General features: G+C 49.0%; 1 protein-coding gene across 1 annotated transcript in view; it reads left to right on the top strand.

The window, feature by feature from the left end:
* Positions 1-21,768, top strand: part of LOC126541784 (uncharacterized) — a 140,850-nt gene that overhangs the window by 38,218 nt on the left and 80,864 nt on the right. The window lies entirely within an intron of this gene.

The following is a 21,768-nucleotide window of genomic DNA, read 5'->3' as shown; positions in this document are numbered from 1 at the left end:
AAAGTTTGGAAATTATAATTTTAGACAGGAACCCGCGTACGGGGCAGTGGAGCCGCGCCTTTGTTAATGAGAAAACAGTTTGGACAAGCACGTGCAACCGTGCCTAATGAACACGCGAATTGAAAACTGTGCGGTAGTGCTCATTAATTCTTCGCCAACCCAGCCTAGCGTTAGTCCAAATAAAAGGACAAACGAAGGGAGATTATGCATTTTGCATACCTAATACATTGCTTGAGGTCTTTTGTTTATCTTCAGAGAAGCTCGCACTCTTCTATCGGTTTTGTAAGACGAGCGGACCTCAGCTGTTAGTTAGTTCAATAAATTAGTCCTATACACTTTAATATTCAAACTGAAATATATCTCTTCGCGCTTTTAAATTGGGGAAGCACTGTCAACGAGATCAATACATACGAACCAGATCATCAGCCAGAATGAATATAATGTTCGGTGGCATTTTGGAAGCTTTCGACAGCCATGACAGCAGAACAATGGCAAGCACAGATGAGGTAACAGTCGGCACCTGTAGAAAAGAACGAGAGATGACATTGATACTTTTCAAGCAGACTTGTCTCTGCAAGACTTGCTGGCTGTCCTGTTGCTAGACACAGTTACCGCGTTTACAGGCCTGACTGATGAAATACTCACTAGACAGTTTGCTTTTTTCTTTTCTAAAATGTGCACTGATAATATCTCCATTTCGCGCATGAACCCGAGCAATGTTTTCGTTGGGGGCGTACTGTATACTGATGCGATTAAGCGCGAAACCTCCCCCCCCTCCCCCCCCCATAGCAGACATAAGTGAGAGATTAACCAGCCAACTTGTCATAATTTTGAGGGAAGTGGCCCTTTACTGGCACGTTTGATTTGCGTAGTATTTACGGTACAGACAGTTAACATAGGATGCGTTGTCGAGAGGGGCAGTGTCGTCACAGTGCGCAGTGCTCAGACCTTTAAGTCACGCTTACGCCACTATGCTTTTGAGAAATATAGCCGTGTGTTAGTTACTTCTCAAAATGGTTCGACTTGAAACACAGTGATGAAACGAACCTCTGTTGTCATCTCTGCTGTATTTAGACTGGGGCTTTCTTCGCCGGTGTAACGCTGTGGATGTCGTGCCGAGCACTGACGTACACTCAGTTAAGTAACGGCAAGCCCTTACTGGAATGAAGTATGTACACCAAAGCGCGCGGCGGTGACAGATGCGTGGAAATGTGTCGCCCGAAGCGCACGGTCGCGCATAGGAAAGTGGCCAGTCTGTGCATACAAGACGCATCTACGCAGGCGACATAGTGACCCTTTGTGATAGCATGGCAAATAAGGTCAACACTATCTTTCTGGGATTAGGTCAGCATATAGGTCGTGCAAGGCTGCGCGGGTATCGTATCGATTCGGTTCTTTTTGTTGGCCTTTGTTTCTACTGAATGCGCGCGTAGCTTGATCTTACGTATGTTCAGCTGTTATGTAATGGAGGGCAATGTAGCGTCTGTCAGCCTCAATTCCTACATTTAAGTATAGAAAGAAAGAAATGAAGGAGGGAAGGAAGGAAGGAAAGGAGGAAAGAAGTAAATGGCATGCGCTCAGCAGGGCGAAGCGGAATGTTGGTGTTCGCCTTCGAACATTACTCTGCTGAAGGGCAGAAGACGTATCTTGGTGAGCTGAGAGATGGGGTACGAGCATGGCTGCGGTGGCCGATATTAGGTGCGAGCGAAACCTCAAATTCTTTTATTGTTTCACGTATATCGTTGTGGTATAAACTTAGCTATCTTAAATTGGTGGGTGGCTGTAATGCAATAATTTGGCACTGCCGTATTCTGCGCATGTACATACTGAAACGTCCCTACCGGCACTAGGTGTGCCATGAACAGTAGCCTTACGGAATCCATTGACGTCGCCACTGGCAAGGACCCTTGACCGATGTGCTTTCGTAAGACGGTAATCAAGCCACATATTAAAGAATTGAAATTCGCATACGAAATTTAAATCGATACAGCAATAATGGAAGATTGCGATTGAGCCAAGAGACGTGTTTATGTGCTTGAATGAAACGTTTACGGGTGACACGTCGTACTTCGCACTCAAAAAAAATTTTTATATTTGCAGAAAATGTATCAAGAAAAATGCTTGTTGATCTTTGAATATTACTGCCCGCGTTTGTTGGCCCACCATAGCACTTCAGCTTGCAATAGGGCTAGGAGAAAACTTACCTACTGAAATTTTCACTAACGAGGTTGCTTTCGAGGCAAAAAGTCACCTGGCTAGTCGAACAAAAATATTCGCAAGAAATATGAGTTCAGCGCTGACGAGATTGTGTCCTAAATGTGGCAGAAGTTTAAGTAGACGGTATTACCCTTGAAATATAATAATTTCATGATGTTATTATTAGGGAAGGGATTATTTTATATTCATATCGCTAGGCACAAGCAGACATGACAGCATGGTGAGACGGTAAATGAGGATGCCTTCAAATGGTCAGACAGCGGTAGACATTTACTACTTCTAAGATTAAGACCTGCTACTTTAATTCCTGCAGCGAATGCCGACGGTAGATTTGGATGCCTTTTCTAATTCGTGTTCTGCCGTAAGAAGGCCTATCTTCTTGGTGTCGCAAATGTGACTCACAATGCTACTGGTGGCATTCATATACGCAGAGAAAGAAACACTTTGATTTTCATGCACTTTGATCTTTTCACAAGTGGCGCAAACTAGCGTAGTTTGTAGCTTCGGCCGGTGCTACTGTGATACTAATGCGCAGCGCGTTATGCCTACAGCACCAAAAGTCCGGCGGTGAAGCGAAGGCTAAAATAAATACAAATGTTCTTGCGTGTTTAAAGGTAATGCCCATTTTCGTTTGCTTTCATTTGCAGACACATTTCTAAGTGCCTAGAGTATCGACAAGGATATCGTATGCTGCGAAAGCACATAAATCATCCTCCATGGCAGAAAAGACGTATTCATTGGCGTTGTAAGCTTTGTTGGGGTCTCGGTGCTGACGCCCGTTATTGCCAATGGGTCGCAAGCCCCAAGGGTAGCGTTGGCCTGGCGGCCTGGGGCACTGGAAGCATCCGAAGGTCCCGGCAAAGCATGAGTAGACTGGTAACAGAACAACTTGTTTATTCTAACATCGCAAAAGAGCGGCCGGTCAGGTCGACCGAAGTGGAGAGACGGGAGAGCACGTAACTCAACAGAAGAAATCGGAGCCTCTCTCCTGGCGTCCGGGGGCAGCTGCTCTTATACTCTCGGCGTCGCGGGCCAGAAGGAAGGTCACGGGATGAGCCCACGCGACGGCGGAGCATGAGCCCACGACGGCGCGCACGGTCGAGCCGAGAGACATGGTGAGCCGAGTGTAGTGACGCATCGCCAACCCGCCGACGGACAGACCTGCTGGCTCCTCACTTGGGGAGCTCCGCTCCCCGGCTGCCGCGCTTTGACAAGCGTGGGCACACACACACACACGCACATACGAAGACACGTGGCACTGAAACACGCCTGGACACGCTTGGCGGGTAGGCGTTGCGGCGGCGTCGAACGGGCCAAAATGTCCGCCGCTTTGAACGAAGCCCCGGCGTCCGTTGCATCCGCGCCGGCATTACCGCGCGTTGTAGGCGAAACGTAACAGACCGCCCCGCCGGGGGAAGGAGATCCCGATGGTCAGGGGACTGCATCCGCTGTCCGGAGGGATGTCGCTCGATGATGCTCATAACCGAAGTCGGGCGTCCTTTGGCGTTTCTTGAGCGCAGCGCACAGAGAAGCCTCGTTCTCACGTTCAGGTTCACACAGGACACTGCAAAGTGACTTCGGGAGAGTTGACATTTTTGTTCTCGTTTCCGGCAAGCGTTAGAACTACGCCGAAAGTCAACCGCTCAGTCAGCAAGCACGGCACAACCCTCACTAAGCCCTGCCAGGCTCTTTCCCCTTTTATACTGCTGCCTAGTTCCTTACAGTAGTTTAGCAGCACTCAGAACGCGTCCACAAATCGGAAAATTGCACTAGAAAGCACATCATCACTTTGAAACACTACACAAAAGCAATAGGTTAAAAATCCTGCCTCAGGAAGAAAAACATCAGTAACAAGCAATTTTGAGGCTGATTCCCACGTTAGGGGCTTCGACTTAAGCCATCGGCGTTACCGTTGAGACTCCCCTTTTTGTAACGTACCTCAAAGGAATATTGTTGCAAAGCGAGGCTCCAGCGCAGGAGGCGGCCATTTTTGGGAGAGATGGTCTGCAGCCATTGGAGAGGGCAGTGATCCGTTTCAATGATAAACCTCGAGCCGGCTAGGTAACATGACAATTTCTGAACGGCCCACACGATACACGCACACTCTTTCTCGGTGGCGCTATACGCCTGCTCACGACTCGTCAGCTTACGACTAGCATACAGGACGGGGTGTTCTACTTCTCCATTTTCCCGTTGGCACAGTACAACGCCCATGCCTCGCTCACTAGCATCACACTGAACAACGAACCCTTTTGTGTAGTCGGGCGATCGTAGCACAGGCTGGCTTGTTAGGGCGCTCTTTAGGGCGCTAAAAGCTCTTTCCTTTGTCTCATCCCAGACGACTGTTTGCGGCTCTGTCTTTCTTAGAGCATCCATTAGGGGAGACGCGATATCAGAGTACCTGGGGATGTACCTCTGATAGTAGCCGGCGACACCTAAGAACGACCGAATATCGGTCTTCGTGCGCGGTTGCGGGAAGTCTCGCACAGCGGCCACCTTTATTTCAGAGGGGCGGCGACGACCCCGAACAATCACGTGTCCGAGGTAGACAACCTCGGCCTGTGCTAACTGGCACTTGGGAGCCTTGACTGTCAAGCCCGCATCGCGCAGGCGGGTTAGCACTGCCCGCAAGTGCGCCATATGCTCAGGCCAGGATGCGGAGAATATCGCTACGTCGTCTAGATACGGTAAAGCGAATTCTTGCTGTCCCCGCAACACTTTATCCATGAGGCTTGAAAAGCAGTATGGCGCGTTCTTCAAACCAAAACTCAAAACTTTAGGACGGAATGTCCCCATTGGTGAAATGAACGCCGCATACCTACTAGCCTCTTCTGTAAGTGGAACCTGCCAATAACCCCTGACAAGATCTAGGGTGGAAATAAACTGAGCGCTACTCACTCTCTCAAGGCGCTCCTCGATGTTAGGGATCGGATAAATTTGATCCTTAGTGATGGAATTAAGCCTGCGGTAGTCGACGCAAGGACGAGGTTTCTTGCCCGGTACCTCAACTAAAATCAAAGGGGAGGTATAATCACTCTCACCCGCTTCAATAACACCGAGCTGTAGCATTTTCTTTACCTCAGCCTCCATAATATCGCTCTGGCGGGGTGACACCCGGTACGCCTTGGATCGTACTGGCTCTGGGGAGGTAAGTTCTATGTCATGAGTAAGGACAGAAGTCCTACCAGGCCTCTCAGAGAACAGACCTTGAAACTCTTGTAAGAGCTGGTGTAGTTCGGTTTTCTGCTCAGGCGACAGCGATGCTTTACTTATTAAGTCACTAATGACTTGATCGGTGTCTTTCCTGTTCGTCACCGAGCCTAGTCCCGGAAGCTCGACCGGAAGCTCTTCTAACTTTCCCGCATCGGGAATTTCCTCTCCAGTATCTGGTGCCTTTAACGCTACAGGCTCAATTTTATCCCGTTCGGGCGTGCTCTGAATACCAGCTTGCTGCGCCTCTGACCCTTTCTCATCGTTCAACAACGTCGGCCCCGCAACTACCGCCTTTGCAGCGAGCTCCCGAACCTTCGATCTGGTTAAGGCCTGAACGCTAGCCTCACCAAACAAAAGCCCCTTCTCGCGCAGGAGGTGATCGGACCTGTTCGAAAATAGGTACGGGTACTGGGGGGGGGGGGCAGCATAGATGACACTGCGGCCTCCGTCTCAAGTGCTCCGAAAGGTCCTTCAATAAGCACTTTTGCTACCGGCAGACACACGCTATGAGCTTCCACTGCTTGCTTGATCCATGCGCACTCGCCCGTGAACATATCGGGTTCTACGTAAGAGGGGTGAACTACATCCATTGTAGCTGCGGAATCGCGAAGCACTCGGCACTCTTTCCCGTTCACGAGGAGGTCTCGCATGTAAGGCTCGAGAAGCTTCATGTTCTCGTCAGTGCTGCATAAAGACAAAAACACGACTTTTGTTTTTGTTTCTGGACACTGCGCCGAAAAGTGACCCGGCTTCTGGCACGTATAACAAACGCGCGCTTGCCTCGTCTCGAACCGCTTTCTGCGTTCGGCTTCGGTTGCCGCCGTCTCCTTACGTTCGGTCGGACTGCTTTCACTCGCATCCGCACTACGTGTGTCCCCCTTTGCTCTCATGGGCGTGAACTTTGGCCTCTCAAACTTGGAGCCAAATTCACCCTTTTGACCGTCCTTAGCTCCACGAGCCCGACGCGTCACAAACTCCTCGGCTAGCTCAGCGGCTCGAGCCACCGTACTAACGTCTGGCCTATCCAAGACCCAGTACCGCACGTTCTCAGGTAACCGACTATAAAACTGTTCTAGCCCGAAACACTGCAGAACTTTCTCGTGGTCACCAAACGCTTTCTCTTCTTTGAGCCACTCCTGCATGTTTGACATAAGCCTGTACGCAAACTCTGTATATGACTCACTTTTGCCTTTCTCATTTTCCCGAAACTTCCGACGGAACGCCTCCGCTGACAGCCGGTACTTTTTTAGCAGACTCGATTTCACTTTGTCGAAATCCTCTGCCTCCTCTCTCTCCAAGCGAGCGACTACGTCGGCCGCCTCGCCGGGTAGCAAAGTGAGCAAGCGCTGTGGCCACGTTTCCCGAGAGAACCCCTGCTTCTCGCACGTTCGCTCAAAGTTAACCAGGAACAAACCAATGTCCTCTCCAAGCTTAAACGGCCGCATCAGGTCAGTCATTTTGAACAATACTCGTTCTCCTGCACCGTGTGCCTGACTTCCATTACGAGCGCGTTCCATCTCTAACTCGAGACGCTTCATTTCCAAAGCGTGTTCGCGCTCTTCTTTTTCTTTCTGTTCTTTTCGTTCACGCTCATCTTTCTCTTTCTGTTCTTTAAGTTCGCGCTCCTGTCTTTTTGCCGTCTCCCTCTCCTCAATGGTCTCAAGGCATTCCGACAGCTCGTCATCCTCAGCTTCTAACTCAAGAATAGCCCTTAGCAGTTCTGGTTTTCTGAGTTTGTCTGAGACATCCAGACCCAACTCTCTTGCAAGCTCCAGCAATTTCGGTTTGCGCAACGACTTCAAATCCATGGCTGCTCTGAATGCTGCTTTCTCTACTGCCTACTATTGTCTTGCCGCAAACTAACCCGGCAGCAACGACAACCACAATTACCAGCTCTGTTTCTGACACTAACAAAAGCCTGGCAAAACTCAGAAGAAGAAAGTCCCGCACTCACCAAACCTCGCAGCCAAGAATTCAGCGCAGTCGTTCCGCTGCAGGCAACCAGTCATCACACAGGGCTCGTTGCACTGCTCCCGGATGGTCGTTGAGCTGCTCAGCATACATTCAACCGCATCTCTTCGCTGCTGGCCTCCGTTGTCGCTATCCCACCGCTGGCAACCAGCTGTTGGGGTCTCGGTGCTGACGCCCGTTATTGCCAATGGGTCGCAAGCCCCAAGGGTAGCGTTGGCCTGGCGGCCTGGGGCACTGGAAGCATCCGAAGGTCCCGGCAAAGCATGAGTAGACTGGTAACAGAACAACTTGTTTATTCTAACATCGCAAAAGAGCGGCCGGTCAGGTCGACCGAAGTGGAGAGACGGGAGAGCACGTAACTCAACAGAAGAAATCGGAGCCTCTCTCCTGGCGTCCGGGGGCAGCTGCTCTTATACTCTCGGCGTCGCGGGCCAGAAGGAAGGTCACGGGATGAGCCCACGCGACGGCGGAGCATGAGCCCACGACGGCGCGCACGGTCGAGCCGAGAGACATGGTGAGCCGAGTGTAGTGACGCATCGCCAACCCGCCGACGGACAGACCTGCTGGCTCCTCACTTGGGGAGCTCCGCTCCCCGGCTGCCGCGCTTTGACAAGCGTGGGCACACACACACACACGCACATACGACGACACGTGGCACTGAAACACGCCTGGACACGCTTGGCGGGTAGGCGTTGCGTCGGCGTCGAACGGGCCAAAATGTCCGCCGCTTTGAACGAAGCCCCGGCGTCCGTTGCATCCGCGCCGGCATTACCGCGCGTTGTAGGCGAAACGTAACAGCTTCTAGTCTAGAAAAAAGGTTTGTAACTTATTGAAGTCAAAATTTCTTACGCTTCTGTGAGCCGACTACAAGGAACGCTGCTCGTTTGTGTTTAGAGATGACCCATCTCTAAGCTTCAGATGCGAGTTCGACGGCCGCATTTTACGTGTTGGCGTATGAAATAAGAAAAATTGCTGACTCTTCTGTAATCGAGAGTAGATGTAAGCATGAAACGGCAACCGGCAAAGCAGATTGGTTGGAGATTATACTAGCCACAATCTCAAAATGGGTGTAGTGCATTTTCGCGACGGCACACCCCACCACACCGCACCGAACCACACCGCACTTCGCCATACTGTGCACTATTCCATATGGACGCTGCCCAGCGAGAAGAAGAAAAACGTCTTAAGGAGGCACTTTTCGACGGAGCGTGGCGCCATCTCTTGAGGCGACACAATACCTGCGCCGCGAAACTCACGGACCGTTGTCGTTCAAAAGAGCACAGGGAACCAAAAGGGCCAAAAAATGATCATTGAAGTGAATGGTGCCCTGTATCTGCCTTATGAAAGTCAATATTGAAAATGACAAATAAATCTTCAACGTACTAGAAGTTACAGCTTGAGTGATATTGTGAACAAGCATTAGGCAGAACTCGGAAGCAATATTTTTGTAACTTGTTTGGGCAGTAACTAGCGTATGTAATGTGGTCCTGTACAAAGGGTTGGGGGACAGAGACTGCATTTTCTTAAGTTTTGACTGGTTGCACGGATGACCTCGTTTTATTCTCGAAACCTGCCCGGATGTTCTTGTTTGAGTGCCCGAATAGTGGCTCTGGCTTCTGGCTCAAGGCCTCTTGAAGGCCGCCGACAAAGGGAGCTAAACGCATTTCATGATTAATAACATTGATCACCACGTCATATTCTGGTCGTCAGATCCAATTGAAGTGGATATGGAACCATATTGGAATAACGAATAATGAGGTAACAGAGCAGAATGGCTGCTGCGGCACTTAGTTTGAATAAACTCCCATGGCGTTTCCTGCAGCAGATGCCGCAGAAGCACTTCCTGGACTGATACGTAAATTATCTAAGGCCATGTGGTTTAAGGGATGGGTGGATGAATGGATGAATAACTTTCTTGGACGTGAGAGTGGCCCGCTGCGCAGGCCACTCCCACGTCAGGTCGGAGAGGCCATGCCCTTCCGCCGCGTCGCGGGCCCGTTGGACAGCCCAGGTCCGAGCTGCGTAGAGCTCGGTCCCACTTTTCCTTGGTGGTCCTGGCCCCCAACGCCAGGGGACAACCCCAGAGCATGTGAGCAAGGCTTGCTATGTCTTTACAAAAGCGACACGCATTGTGAGGGTGCGCATGCGGAAAGATTTTGCGCAGGAAGGCCGGGCATGGATAGGTGTCTGTCTGAAGCCGCCTGTACGTGACTTCTTGTGCTTTATTGAGTGCTTTGTGCGGTAGCGCCACGGTTCTCTTGTCAGAATTATAGTGCTGGGTGAGATCGTTGTAAGTGACGAGAGGGTCGCGCTCGCTCTCCCATCCTGCCGAGAGGGAGTCCGGGCTCGCACGGTTACTTAGGTCTCGTGCGGCCTCCTGTGCCGTCTCGTTGATATTAGGGAGCGGACCCTCTAATGGTCCCATGTGTGCTGAGAACCAATTGATGTAGTGTGGGGTGAGGTGTTGAGTACCAAGTATTCTGCCGACGGTCGGGGATATGCTCCCTGTTCCGAAGGACAGAATTGCCCTCTTGGAATCGCAGTATAGCGAGCTTTTATCGTCTTCTAGGATTGCAAGGATGATGGCCGCCTGCTCGGCCACCTCAGGACTATCAGTGCGTACCATGAACGCATTGATGACCGTGCCATCTTTGTTGACCACCGCTGCTACATAAGTTCGTCTGCCAGGATATTTGGTTGCGTCCGTAAAGCAGCATGCTTTCCCGGAGGCGACTGCCTGTCGGAGGAGTGCTTTGGCTCGAGCAAGTCTTCTGTCGATGTTGCACTCTGGGTTCATATTCCTGGGCAGAGAGGCTGCCCTGATCTTTTTCCTCTGGTCGGGGTCAGCCCGTGGCTGTTACACTCGATCTCCCGAGGCGCGACGCCGATTTCTCGTAGGATCCATCTGCCGGCAGGTGTGCCGGACAGCCTGGTGATCTGTGCCCGTTCCTGTGCCTCTGCAATCTCGCTCAGCGTGTTGTACATGCCTAATGCGTCCAGTGCCTCCGTGCTCGTGTGCATGGGTAGACCCATGGCTCTCTTAGCGACCTTACGCAGGAGCGTTTCAAGCTTGTCTATCTCCACTTTGGACCAACTGTGCATGGCCGTGATGTACACGAAATGACTGATTACGAAGGTCTGTGCCAGTCTAAGCAGGTTTTCCTCCTTGAGCCCGTGATGCCGGTTGGCCGCTCGTCTCAGTAGGCTTGTGACGTTCTCGGCCTTCGTTGTGAGTTTAGCGATTGCGATGGTGTTCGAGCCATGAACGGACGCAATCGTCTCTCATGTGCAACGTAGGGCCCCTCCGTTACATTTATTCTCAAGCCTCAACATCGAACGGGCTTTATCGACATAGCCAACAACGTCTATATGTCGAGGTGAACAACTTCACTTATTAGTCGCATACTCGAAAGGTCGCCTACAGATTGCAGCCATTGTGACACGCCAGATACTGTAGAGCATAGCCCCGTTTAATGACCACAATTTGATTAGCATCTAGGAAACCCCTTAAAAGCGAGTGCTAGTTTCGGTTTCAAGGAACGTACGCGCTCCAAGCGGTTGCCGGACATCCTAACCTATTTTTTATTTCTGTTTTTGTGTATGTTAAATTGGGCGAAGCACGGGAAGTGGCTGTCTTCGTGCGTCCCTCGAGCTTACCTCCGCTCACCCTTGCCACTCGCTCAGCGATATCACAAGTCACATAGTGCTTGGTCATCGACTTCGGTTGTGATCCCAAGTATGAAGATGGGAAAGATAAGACAGAGAAGCTTGATCAGGCGTTGAACGAACGGAAGACGCCGGAAACCAGGTCAACCAAGCATTAGACGAAGATGGCTAAATCGAGGCATCACGTGTGCTGCGCGGCTCTGTGGTGTTCTAACACCGGTAATTCCAGTTCTGCGAAGTTTTTCTGGTTTCCTGATGACAGCAGGTAAGCACAACTATTTTACTTTACTTTCTGAGCAAGTATTCCTTTTGCATGAGGAAACCAGCTCTGCGCAAGCCTGAGTGGACTGACATAGGAGCAGTGTCGTTCGACCCATTCGTCGCATAGAGTAACATAGTAAACGACAAGAGTCGACACTCGAGCCGTTTCGTGGCCGAGCTATGGAGCTTCGCCGATTCCTCTTGGTAGCAGAGCACATCAAGAAAAATGCGGCTGTGGCTGCGGCTGCGACTAGCAGCTTGACAGGCGGCACGACCACTGGGCACGACCAATGGCACGACCCAACACGAGATGTTCATTTGAGGAATCGCCAGTCGTTTGTGCGCAGGCGGGAGTAAGAGCGGGTGCAAGAAAGAAAATTTGGAGGCTTTTGCTCCTTGAATAATATGGCTCTGCCTAGGTACTACGGAGGAGGTTTCTTAGCGCGTGTTGTAGGCTTTTGTTCCTAGGTGTTCGGGCATTGCGGAGTGGGGTCGAGTTAGTTTACACTCCGACGCTGACTAATCACAGGCAGAAACGAGACGCGCGAGCTGGGCGTGTCCGCTGCTGTAGTTTTCGTCGAAATAAAATATATATGCGCTTTCTTTCGATCAATTTCGATACGATATTCGAATTCGGAGGGTTGAAAACCATTATGTACAGATGTTCACTCATTTTTTCTGGAAAACCTTTCAGCTTCCCTTTAACGACTTATTCTCCTCGCATTTCGTTATGTCACTGTTAGCTGCATGAACGAGTGACGGCGGCCTTGCAGCCATGAACAGCTGCTGCCCATTTGCTACGCTGACTTTCATTTCGCATTCTTCTTTTTTATGCGCAGCAATGAGCGGTGATGCCAGCGATAACAGCGACGCGGCCGCGTCCGAGCTGCGAGGCACGTTCGGTACATTGACGAAGTTAGAAAATAAAATAAAATGGCTCGTTAATAAATGCGGCCTATGAACACATGCCGTTCGGGGCAGAGAGCTTTATGTTACGCGCAGCGACTGCTGAAAAAGTATGGTGCTCTACTTTTGCAAAAGAAATGTAGCTATTTCTAAAGCGGTACACGTTCAATATCTGCAGTATGGCAATAATGCGCTCTCTCTCAACCTCTGTAGCAGGCTATGTGCACTTGAGCGTTGTTAGCTGTTCTGCATTGGGCTGAAGATAGGTGTATTCATGTTTAATTGTGTATGGAGTCGTTGCCGTAGAAAGTTCCTTGTTTCTTCTCATTTATAACAGCGCTTCCTTAACCAAAAAAAAGAAGAAAAAATACGCATTACATGAAGGAACGCAGCATCTCCATTATAAAGCTTTGCAGGCTCCAGTATTGCTTATACGAAGGAACGTAGCTCTACATTCAATAGCTTTGAAGCCTCCAGTATTGCTTACCTTCTGTCTGTCATTCTACTTATTGCAGGAATCTCCACAATTTCCTCAAAATACACTGTACAGCCAAAGGACATCATGCACACTCGAGGGCAAAATTCCAAGTATGGGAAGACGATTGCAAGGCTTCGAAGACAGCAGGTGAAGACCCCAACACAAAGTGCTTAATTGCAGCTGTTTAATGACGGAGTTGAGTTGAGTTGAGTTGAGTTGTTGTAGGCTACTGGTGGGATTAGCCTTGCAGTTGCTGCCGGCAATTGCTCCACCGTAGCAACACATAAAATAAATAAATCACATAATCAGACACAGTCCTCACAAAATACAAATGGTCACTCCTCAGTTCACCATGTGGAGGCCAAATCTGTGTCCTGTAGGTAATTTAAAAGAAGGCGAGAGACCAATGTCTTGAAAAGAGCTGTGAGGAACTCCTGTCTTCTTGAGGGACCCGAATAACACCCTCCTTCCGCGTTATACACAGTACAGCACATTAGGTAATGTTCTATGTCACCGCACACACCACACGTTGAACATAATGGTGATAACGCCAGGCCAGTCTTATACATCCACGCAGGGGTTCGAGTAGAGCCCGTGCGAATGCGGAGCAGTAAGGTGGCTTGGTTTCTTTTGAGGCCCTTGATCACACATGGCTTGTGAGGTGAGCTCCACAAAGAACTGAGGTGGCACAACACTGCTTCTCTGAAGAGTTTGTTGTCGTCTTGAGGCACTCTTCTCAATGGATTCCCAGACAGCGCTTTATGGGCGAGGCTGTCCGCCATCTCGTTGCCTATGATACCTGTGTGCGAAGGCACCCATTGGAAACGTATGGAGAAGCCTTTGATATGGAGATTGTGCACCGAGCGTAGGGAGCTAAGACATAAGGCATCAGTAGGGAACCCGTGCTCTAACCTTTGAAGGGCAGATTTTGAATCTGTAAGAATAACAACAGGTTGAGGCGTACAAAACCGTAGTTTCTTTAGAGCTGCCTCAATGGCAACGCTTTCGGCCGTTGTGGAGGACACGAATGCAGTGAAGCGAACAGACCAATCATACTTCAAAGAGGGAATGTGAAAAGCAGCTGCACTAGATCCTTTGACCTTGTCCACAGAGCCATCAGTAAAGATTTGAAGATGACGTGCATATTCAGACTCAAGATGTTCCAGTACCAGCGAACGCGTCGCCACCAGAGGAGAATTCCGCTCAGCGCGTACGTGAGGAATTGTCAACGAACAATCGAGGCTCGCGAATGACCAAGGTGGTTTCAACCTCTTAGTTCGACCTCTAGTGTCAAGACCCAGGTAACCAAGAGTATTTAGTGCCAAGTACGCTCGGGACTCAGATCTCTTTCGAAGGCGCTGTAGAAGGGCTCGGCCGGCTGCCGTCTGTTTGAGGCGGCCAATTTGCATCAATAACCTTTGTGAAGCGACTAGGCTAAGAGGTCTCGATAGAGATTCACAAAGTACTGCTTTGTTAGGAGCAGTCTGCGGAACGCCAAGAGCCCTTCTCAGGCCCTTTCTGTGCAAAACCTCAAGTCGTTCCAGCTGTGATATCGAGGGGGAAATTAAAGGCAGCTGATACATTATCCGACTCGTCACTAGTGCATCGTGCAACCTGATCATTGAGGAAGGGTGATTTCCCCATTGCTCACTCGCAACTCTACGGATCACATTGAGACGCGAAGATATCGATGTCACAACCGAGTCCACAGCTCGTCGCCACTGTAGACGGTAGTCAATAATGACACCCAAAAAGCGCTTGTATTTCAATTGTCGAAGGCAAGATTGATCAAGGTCTATCTTCAGCCGCGCATACCTTCTTCCTCTACCTGGAAACATGATGAAGCCAGATTTTTCCACCGAGAGAGTCAACCCAACACCTTGAAGGTAATTTTGAACTAAAAGTAATGCCTGTCGAGCTATCAGAGCTAAACGCTTGTGTTGATATCCGGTTAACCAAAGGCAAATGTCGTCCGCGTATATCAACATATGGACATGCCTGCAATGTTTTTGCACTTCAGCGGGAAGACCAGCCATTACAACGTTAAAGAGCGTTGGGGAAAGAACACTTCCCTGAGGTACACCTCGTGATACCGCCCTTTCGGTGCTTGTGGTACTTCCTAACCGCACTTGAATTTTACGATCCCTGATAAATGAGTGAATGAATCGCAGAAGATAGCCCTGTACGCCCATGGCCTGCAAACTATTTAGTATTGAGCTCTGAAGGACGCTATCATAAGCCTTTGATGCATCTAGGAAAATAACTAGTGTTGAAAGACCGAAAGCTCTATGATGTTCAATATGGCTTATCAAGTCCAAGACGCTATCTTGCGCGCTTAAACCTGTTCGGAATCCAGTCATGCATGTTGGTAGAGCCCTTCTATCTTCGAGCCACCAAGATAAACGCTTGCTTGCCAGCTTCTCCATGAGCTTAGCCACGCACGACGTCAGTGATACAGGACGATACGAGGCCAAGTCTGTCATTTCTTTGCCGGGCTTCAGCACTGGGACAACACAAGCCACCTTCCATGAAGGAGGAACGTCGCCAGTCTCCCACACTCGATTCAGATAGCTTAGGAGCATCTTCCGGTGTTCCAGAAGTAGGTTCTGCATCATCTGGTTGGTGATGCCGTCAGGACGTGGTGCACATCGACGCCGCAGGCTGCTGAGTGCTGTCTGTAGCTCTCGAAGTGTAAACGGGGCGTCCATCACCGACGTAGATGTTGCAGGCGGAGCGCAGGGATGAATTCCTGAACTTGCACTTACGAATGCATCTGCAAATTCCTCTGCCAAGCACACGAGAGGTTTCTGCTTGCGCAGTGCAAGCGCTTCGAAAGGTTTACTAGGACGAGAATGACCAGCAAGACTGCCAATGACTCGCCAAATTCTCGTCATCGGTGAGAAAACCGTCAAGCTAGCGCAGAAGGACGCCCACTGCGACCTACAGAGCTTGTTCGTATGGCGTCGAATGGCAGAGTTAAGCCTATTGAAGGTCGTCTTCAAGGATCTGTCGTCCTTCTTCCGCATCAGTTGTCGCTCCGCCCTTCTGCGCGCTGCGCAAAGGTTCCTGAGTTTTAAATCCGGAGTCGGAAAATGATTAGGCAACTTGACCGCTGTGGTAGCAGCCATCTTACCAGAAATCATTTTGTCAATCACATCACCAGAAACATATGCAAGTTTCTCCCTGTATTTGTCCCAATTAACAACATGGCTAATTTTAGAGTCGCGCATGTGGAAGTCGGCAGTAAACACAAAAATTGGATAGTGATCACTTCCCATGCGGTCAGCTGCAGTTGACCACTTCACGCGGACGTCAGATGAATGCAAGGTTAGGTCTATAGATGTGGCCGAGGCTGGAGGCCGGAAGAAAGTGGGACTTCCGTCATTGTCCAAACTATCAATAATTTCTACAAGTTTGCGTCCGCGGGAATCTGTGCTCCTGTCACCCCAGAGAGAGTGATGGGCGTTGAAGTCCCCGCAGATAATTCGGGGCGCTGGACAACGGTCACAAAGCTGCTGCAGAAACAAGTCCATTGCTACCTTCTTCCGCGAAGACACGTATACGGATGCAACAGAAAGAGTTCGGAAGCCAAGACGTATCCTCACAGCCGCCACCTCAATACTATCGGTGCAAAGATCGGTGACGTTTAAAGCCACATGAGGAATCTCTCTTCGTATGTAAAGGGCGGCACTTCCCGCGGGAAATGACTTTATGCTGCAATTCTTATGGGCGACATATCCAGTCAGAGATCGCCCGCTTGGTAGGCCAGCCTCCGAGAGGGCCAATACTGGAACACACGTATCTTTCAGAAATAATTTAAGTTCTGCTAATCGACTTATAATCCCAGCGCAGTTCCATTGCATAATAAACGGCACTTTTCGGTGATTTTTAGTTGCACGAGGTTGAAGAAGACTAGCCATATTATAAGGTAAAGGTCGCTGCGAAGGTGGTAATCATTGACTCAAAGGAAAGAACGAGCTGTAGAAAGTTCTTTAAGGGGCCAGTCTGCATTGCCTGAACATATGAACGCAGGACTTCAAACAAACTCGCAGAAGGTAGTACAGGTCCTGATTTTTGAGCTCCTTATTTTGCTGTACGCACTGCCTCACAACTTCAACAAAAGTTGCGGATGGGGACCCACTCTTGGCCATTGCCTCTGGTTTCTTCATCCCTTTTGAGGCGAGGGAATGTCCTCCGTGTTGTCGAGTCTGGCTGTGATCTGGTCGCTGAGGAACTTGGACACTTTTTGCTGCAGCAGATCGAACAACCGACTCACCCACAGATGATTTTGCCGTCTTGCTAGGCTCAGGTCGCTCACTGACGTTGCTTGTTACCATGTAACGAACTTCCGACTCTAACGCAGGGAACTCAACTTCCGAATCTAACGCCGGGAACTCGTCACTTCCAGGTATCCGCTTCTCAGATGGTTGTGGTTTGGGACCACTAATGAAGGACACTCGGCGGTGTAAGGCGCTTACACGGAAGGGGCAGCCACCGAAACTCTCTGGATGGTCACCACCACAATTAGCGCAAGCAAAATCTGCCTTGCAGGCTTTGTAATCGTGGGCGCCACCGCATCGTTTGCAACGTTGATCTTTGATGCAAACTTTGGCTACATGCCCAAAGCGTTGGCACCTAAAGCATCGGGGAGGAGGTTCAACGAATTCTTTGACTGCATGCTTGGTAAAACCGAGGTCAATTTTTTCGGGGCGCTCGGTGTTGGGAGCAAACGTTATCACAACAGAAGTAGTAGGTTTCGCTGCCCATTCTTTTTCTTGAGTCTCCACCCGGCGCATCAGACGTTTCACGTGCAGAACACCTTGCGGTTTCAAGTAGTCCAGAAGGTCGCTTTCCGAATACCACACTGGTACTCCCCTAATAACACATGTGTTAGTCATGTAGGAGTGGGGCAGCCGGGCTTTAACTCTTATATCACCAATTTGAGAGCACCGGAGAAGAATGTCAACTTGCTCTTCCGTTGCGATATCTAAATAAAGAGCACCTTGCGTTGTGAAGCGGCTGCGAATCGGGGCAGATCCCAGCAGTACTTTAATGGCTTCGAAGAGCCTGATAGGGTTCCGCTCTCTCAAATCAACACCTTTCTCTGTTGGCAAAACTACCACTGGGACTCCGACCGTTCTTTGCTTGCGATGACTCACCACCTTGAAGCCGTCGTTATCCACTTCCGCCATATAAGCCACTTCCTCGTCAGGGTCGACGATAGTTGTGTCGTCCCCACTGAGCGATGATGACGCACTGGCCTGCTTATCGTCCCTGATGTCTGGCAGCTCCACACCTTGCGACGCCATGGCCACCTCCGCCACGCTGGCTTCCTTCGGATGGCGCTGTCCCTTTAAAGATGCCGGCGCCGGAGCAGCCGTACCCTTCCCATAGGGACAGTACCGCCTTAAAGATGCGGCCGTCTTCCAAGGATATAAATAACTCACTTAATGAATAGCAAAACCTATGCAAAAATTACAGAGCTGAGGTGACAACAGATCGAACAGCGTCCTTTAATGACGGACACACTGGCTTACACATTCGAGAAGAGGATGTTTGTGCGTGCTCAATTATTTTTGCAGCCATTTTATTTCGGCACGCAACCATTCACATAATTTTGCTACCCTAATTCACCCTCCTTCGCAGAAGTACAAGAAAAAACGTCATATTTTTTCCTTCCAAGACAATCCCATTTTGAGCAAATTAATTGCTGTCGTGTATGGGCAGTTTTTTTTTCATTATCCGGAGAGCTGCAACACGTATTCTATGTGTTTTGCTTGTGCAAAGTTATTGCCATCACGCCATTAATTTCCGACTATTCTCCATTATACCGGTGTCACACGACCACTTTCGATCGCGATCAAGTCCGATCCGGATCGAAGTTCTCAACTGCTGTTGGCTCCATCGCACAGCTTGCGCAAAAGAACCAATCGCGACCGAGAAATTCAAATTGGATTGGGCTTGATCGCGTATAAAAGTGCGCCGTGTGACACCCATATTGCGTTTCGCTGTTTCTTGCCGTTTTCATGTATCTGCCTCTTACAATCTTGCTGCAATAAATTGTTGTGTGCTATTTTCGTGTTCTTGACTGTGCAGCAAGTTGATTTATATTTAAGGAACGTGGCACATTTATTTACGATACACCTTTTGGCGTGAGTTACTAGACGTACATTGTCCTAAGCGATAAAGTTCTACTTCCTCAACAGTTGGCATGATTGTTGCGCTAAGTTACAGCTTGAAACATCAAATATGATTTTAAATGAAACGAACATGAAGTGAAACACCCTTGTGCGCTCGTCCTCACAACATGTAAACAGCGGCACAAGTGCCTGCATGAAATCACTTGATTTAAGAAATGTTATGTGTCCCCCCCCCAAAAAAAATAATAATAATAAAAAAAAACGAAACTGAAATTAGGGCCTGCGAGATTCGGAGGCGTGCGCGACCATCTTGGAGGCTGGTGCGTTTCGCCGATTCCGCTGAGAGCCAAAGTCTGCCGCAGGCGCCTATGGGAGTCTCCACTCTTTACGTTTACTATGTTACTCTATGTTCGTCGTGACGGCAGCCCATCTGCTGTCGGTGACTTGTACTGAGGGGCTTGAAGGGGCTTGAGTGCCCGTGTTTGTTAGGCTATACATTTTGTGCATTCTTTACTTTGTCGACACATACAGCCAAAGCTAACGAAAAACAAAGACACATCCGTGATGTTTTATCAAATTTCAATAGCAATGACGGCAAAAGGTTGCACGCACGTAATTTCTTGTTGCGTTTTGATGCACGACTACAAAGATACCGCACTGAAGAAGGTTTAAGCTCTCTGTTTTATCTGAATGTTGGAGCGTAGACGATACCATACGCTCAGTTACCTTGCTTTACGCTCAGCTTCGGTTTGTCAAAGTTTTTGAGCACCTGTATTATACGCGAGGGGCAATATTATTTGTTTTGCCAGCAAAATGTGTTTAATAACACCAGTAGTACAAGTATAGATTATTTATTGCTAATTAAGCACGAACTGGTAATCTTCCTTGCGATGAAGAGTGCTATTAAGTTTTTTTATGAATGGTTGGTTCCTTGCGTTTCTGTTGTGTCAAAATATTGTCCTAGTACTCGCCATGCTTTTCTATATATATGAGTGTGACGCTAAGTATGACGACAGGCAGATTATATGCGTTTGTAAGCGCTATAGAAACATGTTCCCTCATTCGGCATGTAGTTCAAATAATTAGAGCAATTATACGCTACTTCCTGTTCATGCAGATGCATGTAGCCAGTTTAAAATTCTGTGGGTCCTTACTTCTCATTCTGTCAGTGAAATACATGTATTGTACTCTACCTTCTGTCTGTAAGCCACAAGATGTGTTGCCGTGATAACATGCGTGATAGTGTTATGACCTCATCGGTGACGTCAAGAAGACATTGTTTTGTTTGTGAATTATTTCCATCTGGATATCCGGCAACTACCAGTGGTGGGAGCGGCACTGCCGCCGCATTCGCGATATGGGACCGAGTGTCCCAATAGGGAGTTTCCGCATCCTGATCCAGACACCATTCGTGGTAATCTTGGCGTCTCACATAGACGTCTATTATTGGTAAAGAAAGTGATTCGACCATGGTCCTGTCTCTATAAAAATGGTAGGAAAGCCTAAAACGATTTTGATCTGGACAGTGAGCTGATCTGTGATTGGTGATGTGCAATCTACGTGATGTATTTGTAATCTATTGTTAGGTCGTGGTGACTTTCTCGTGCATATAACGAGGGTTTCCTTGTTTAAACCAATTGTGATGGCTTTAAAAATTTTTATTCACAGAGCTATATTTTTCTTTTGTTTAGTGATTCTGGGACAGGCAGTTTCTTAATGTAGTCAAACTTTCCTTTTATTGAAGTTAATAAACAACAATAGAGCTATTTATACAAGAGCTCCAGATTTTCTCGAAGGTGTCCAGTTTTCGGTTTGAAGATGGTATTGCGCGTATAAGCTAATATAATTTTGTTTTCTGGTGACAGGGACGCATATTCCTTAGCACATGTATATACAGTAATTTGTTTCTTTCCCAATATGTAAACTTCCATGTTGCAATACCAAATGAAGACTTGCCTATCCTAGTCAAGGCAGCCACTCCTGATGTTACCTAGAGAAAGGTAAAATAGGTACAAGCGCGCTTCCGGCCTGGCCAGGCCCCTTACAAAAAGAAATGTGCGCGGCAACTACGGGAGTTTGAGACGCTTGGAAGGACACCCACCTGACGGGAAGTTGTCGGCGTGAGACTGCCAGACTCCTTTTTTTTTTATTGTGCTCACAGAGGTTTCGAGGAAATTTTGAGGAAGAAGGCTCACTTCCCAAGAGCACCATCACTGAAGAAAGCCGAGTGCTAGGCCAGGGTATACACGCTTGTGCCTATTTGAACCATTGGGTGCCGGGCAGCGGTATATAGGGATCGAACCCACGGCCTCCTGCAGCCGAGGCAGGCGTTGTACCGCTGTGGGCCATAGCTGAGTCCTAGGCAGCGTTGGTTTGACTTCCAAGAAAAGCGATACGCATTGAAGAAACGCTGCACGACTTTATTGGTGCGAGCCGGCCGACATTAACGCTACCTGTCCAGCCTATAGGCAGCACAGCGGCGCTGTTGGTCACATGCTACGCGCGTTCATTCTACCAAAGCCGCCATTTTGTAGCGATGCCTTTTCAAGTGCGATTCCTTTTCGCACTTCGTCAGTGGCCAGAGCGACCCTGCCCGCGTTATCAACAGGATCAGCCAAGCATGGTCCGTGGGCGACAAAAGTGGCCTAAAATCATGCGCAAGGCATTGCTGTATACAATATACGGTGTGGTCGTTCTTAAGTTTTATGGAATGTTTCACAAATAGCATGTTGCAGGTAATGTAATTCAAGTGCTTGAGCTAGATAATTCTGAGAGGCTGATATTACGCACACGAGAAATCGAAACACATATTCAACTAATTAAGAAAAATGCACTAATTCTCTTTTGTATGAATTAATTTACGGCTCACTTTGCAGTTTATGAATTGTAGCCGGTGAGCTTGCGAGGCGTATTCAC

This window comes from Dermacentor andersoni, chromosome 2 (genome assembly GCF_023375885.2).
Source record: "Dermacentor andersoni chromosome 2, qqDerAnde1_hic_scaffold, whole genome shotgun sequence".
NCBI classification, from domain to species: Eukaryota; Metazoa; Arthropoda; class Arachnida; order Ixodida; family Ixodidae; genus Dermacentor; species Dermacentor andersoni.
Note: the sequence above shows the minus strand (reverse complement) of the source record. Positions and strands in the feature narration are given on the sequence as shown.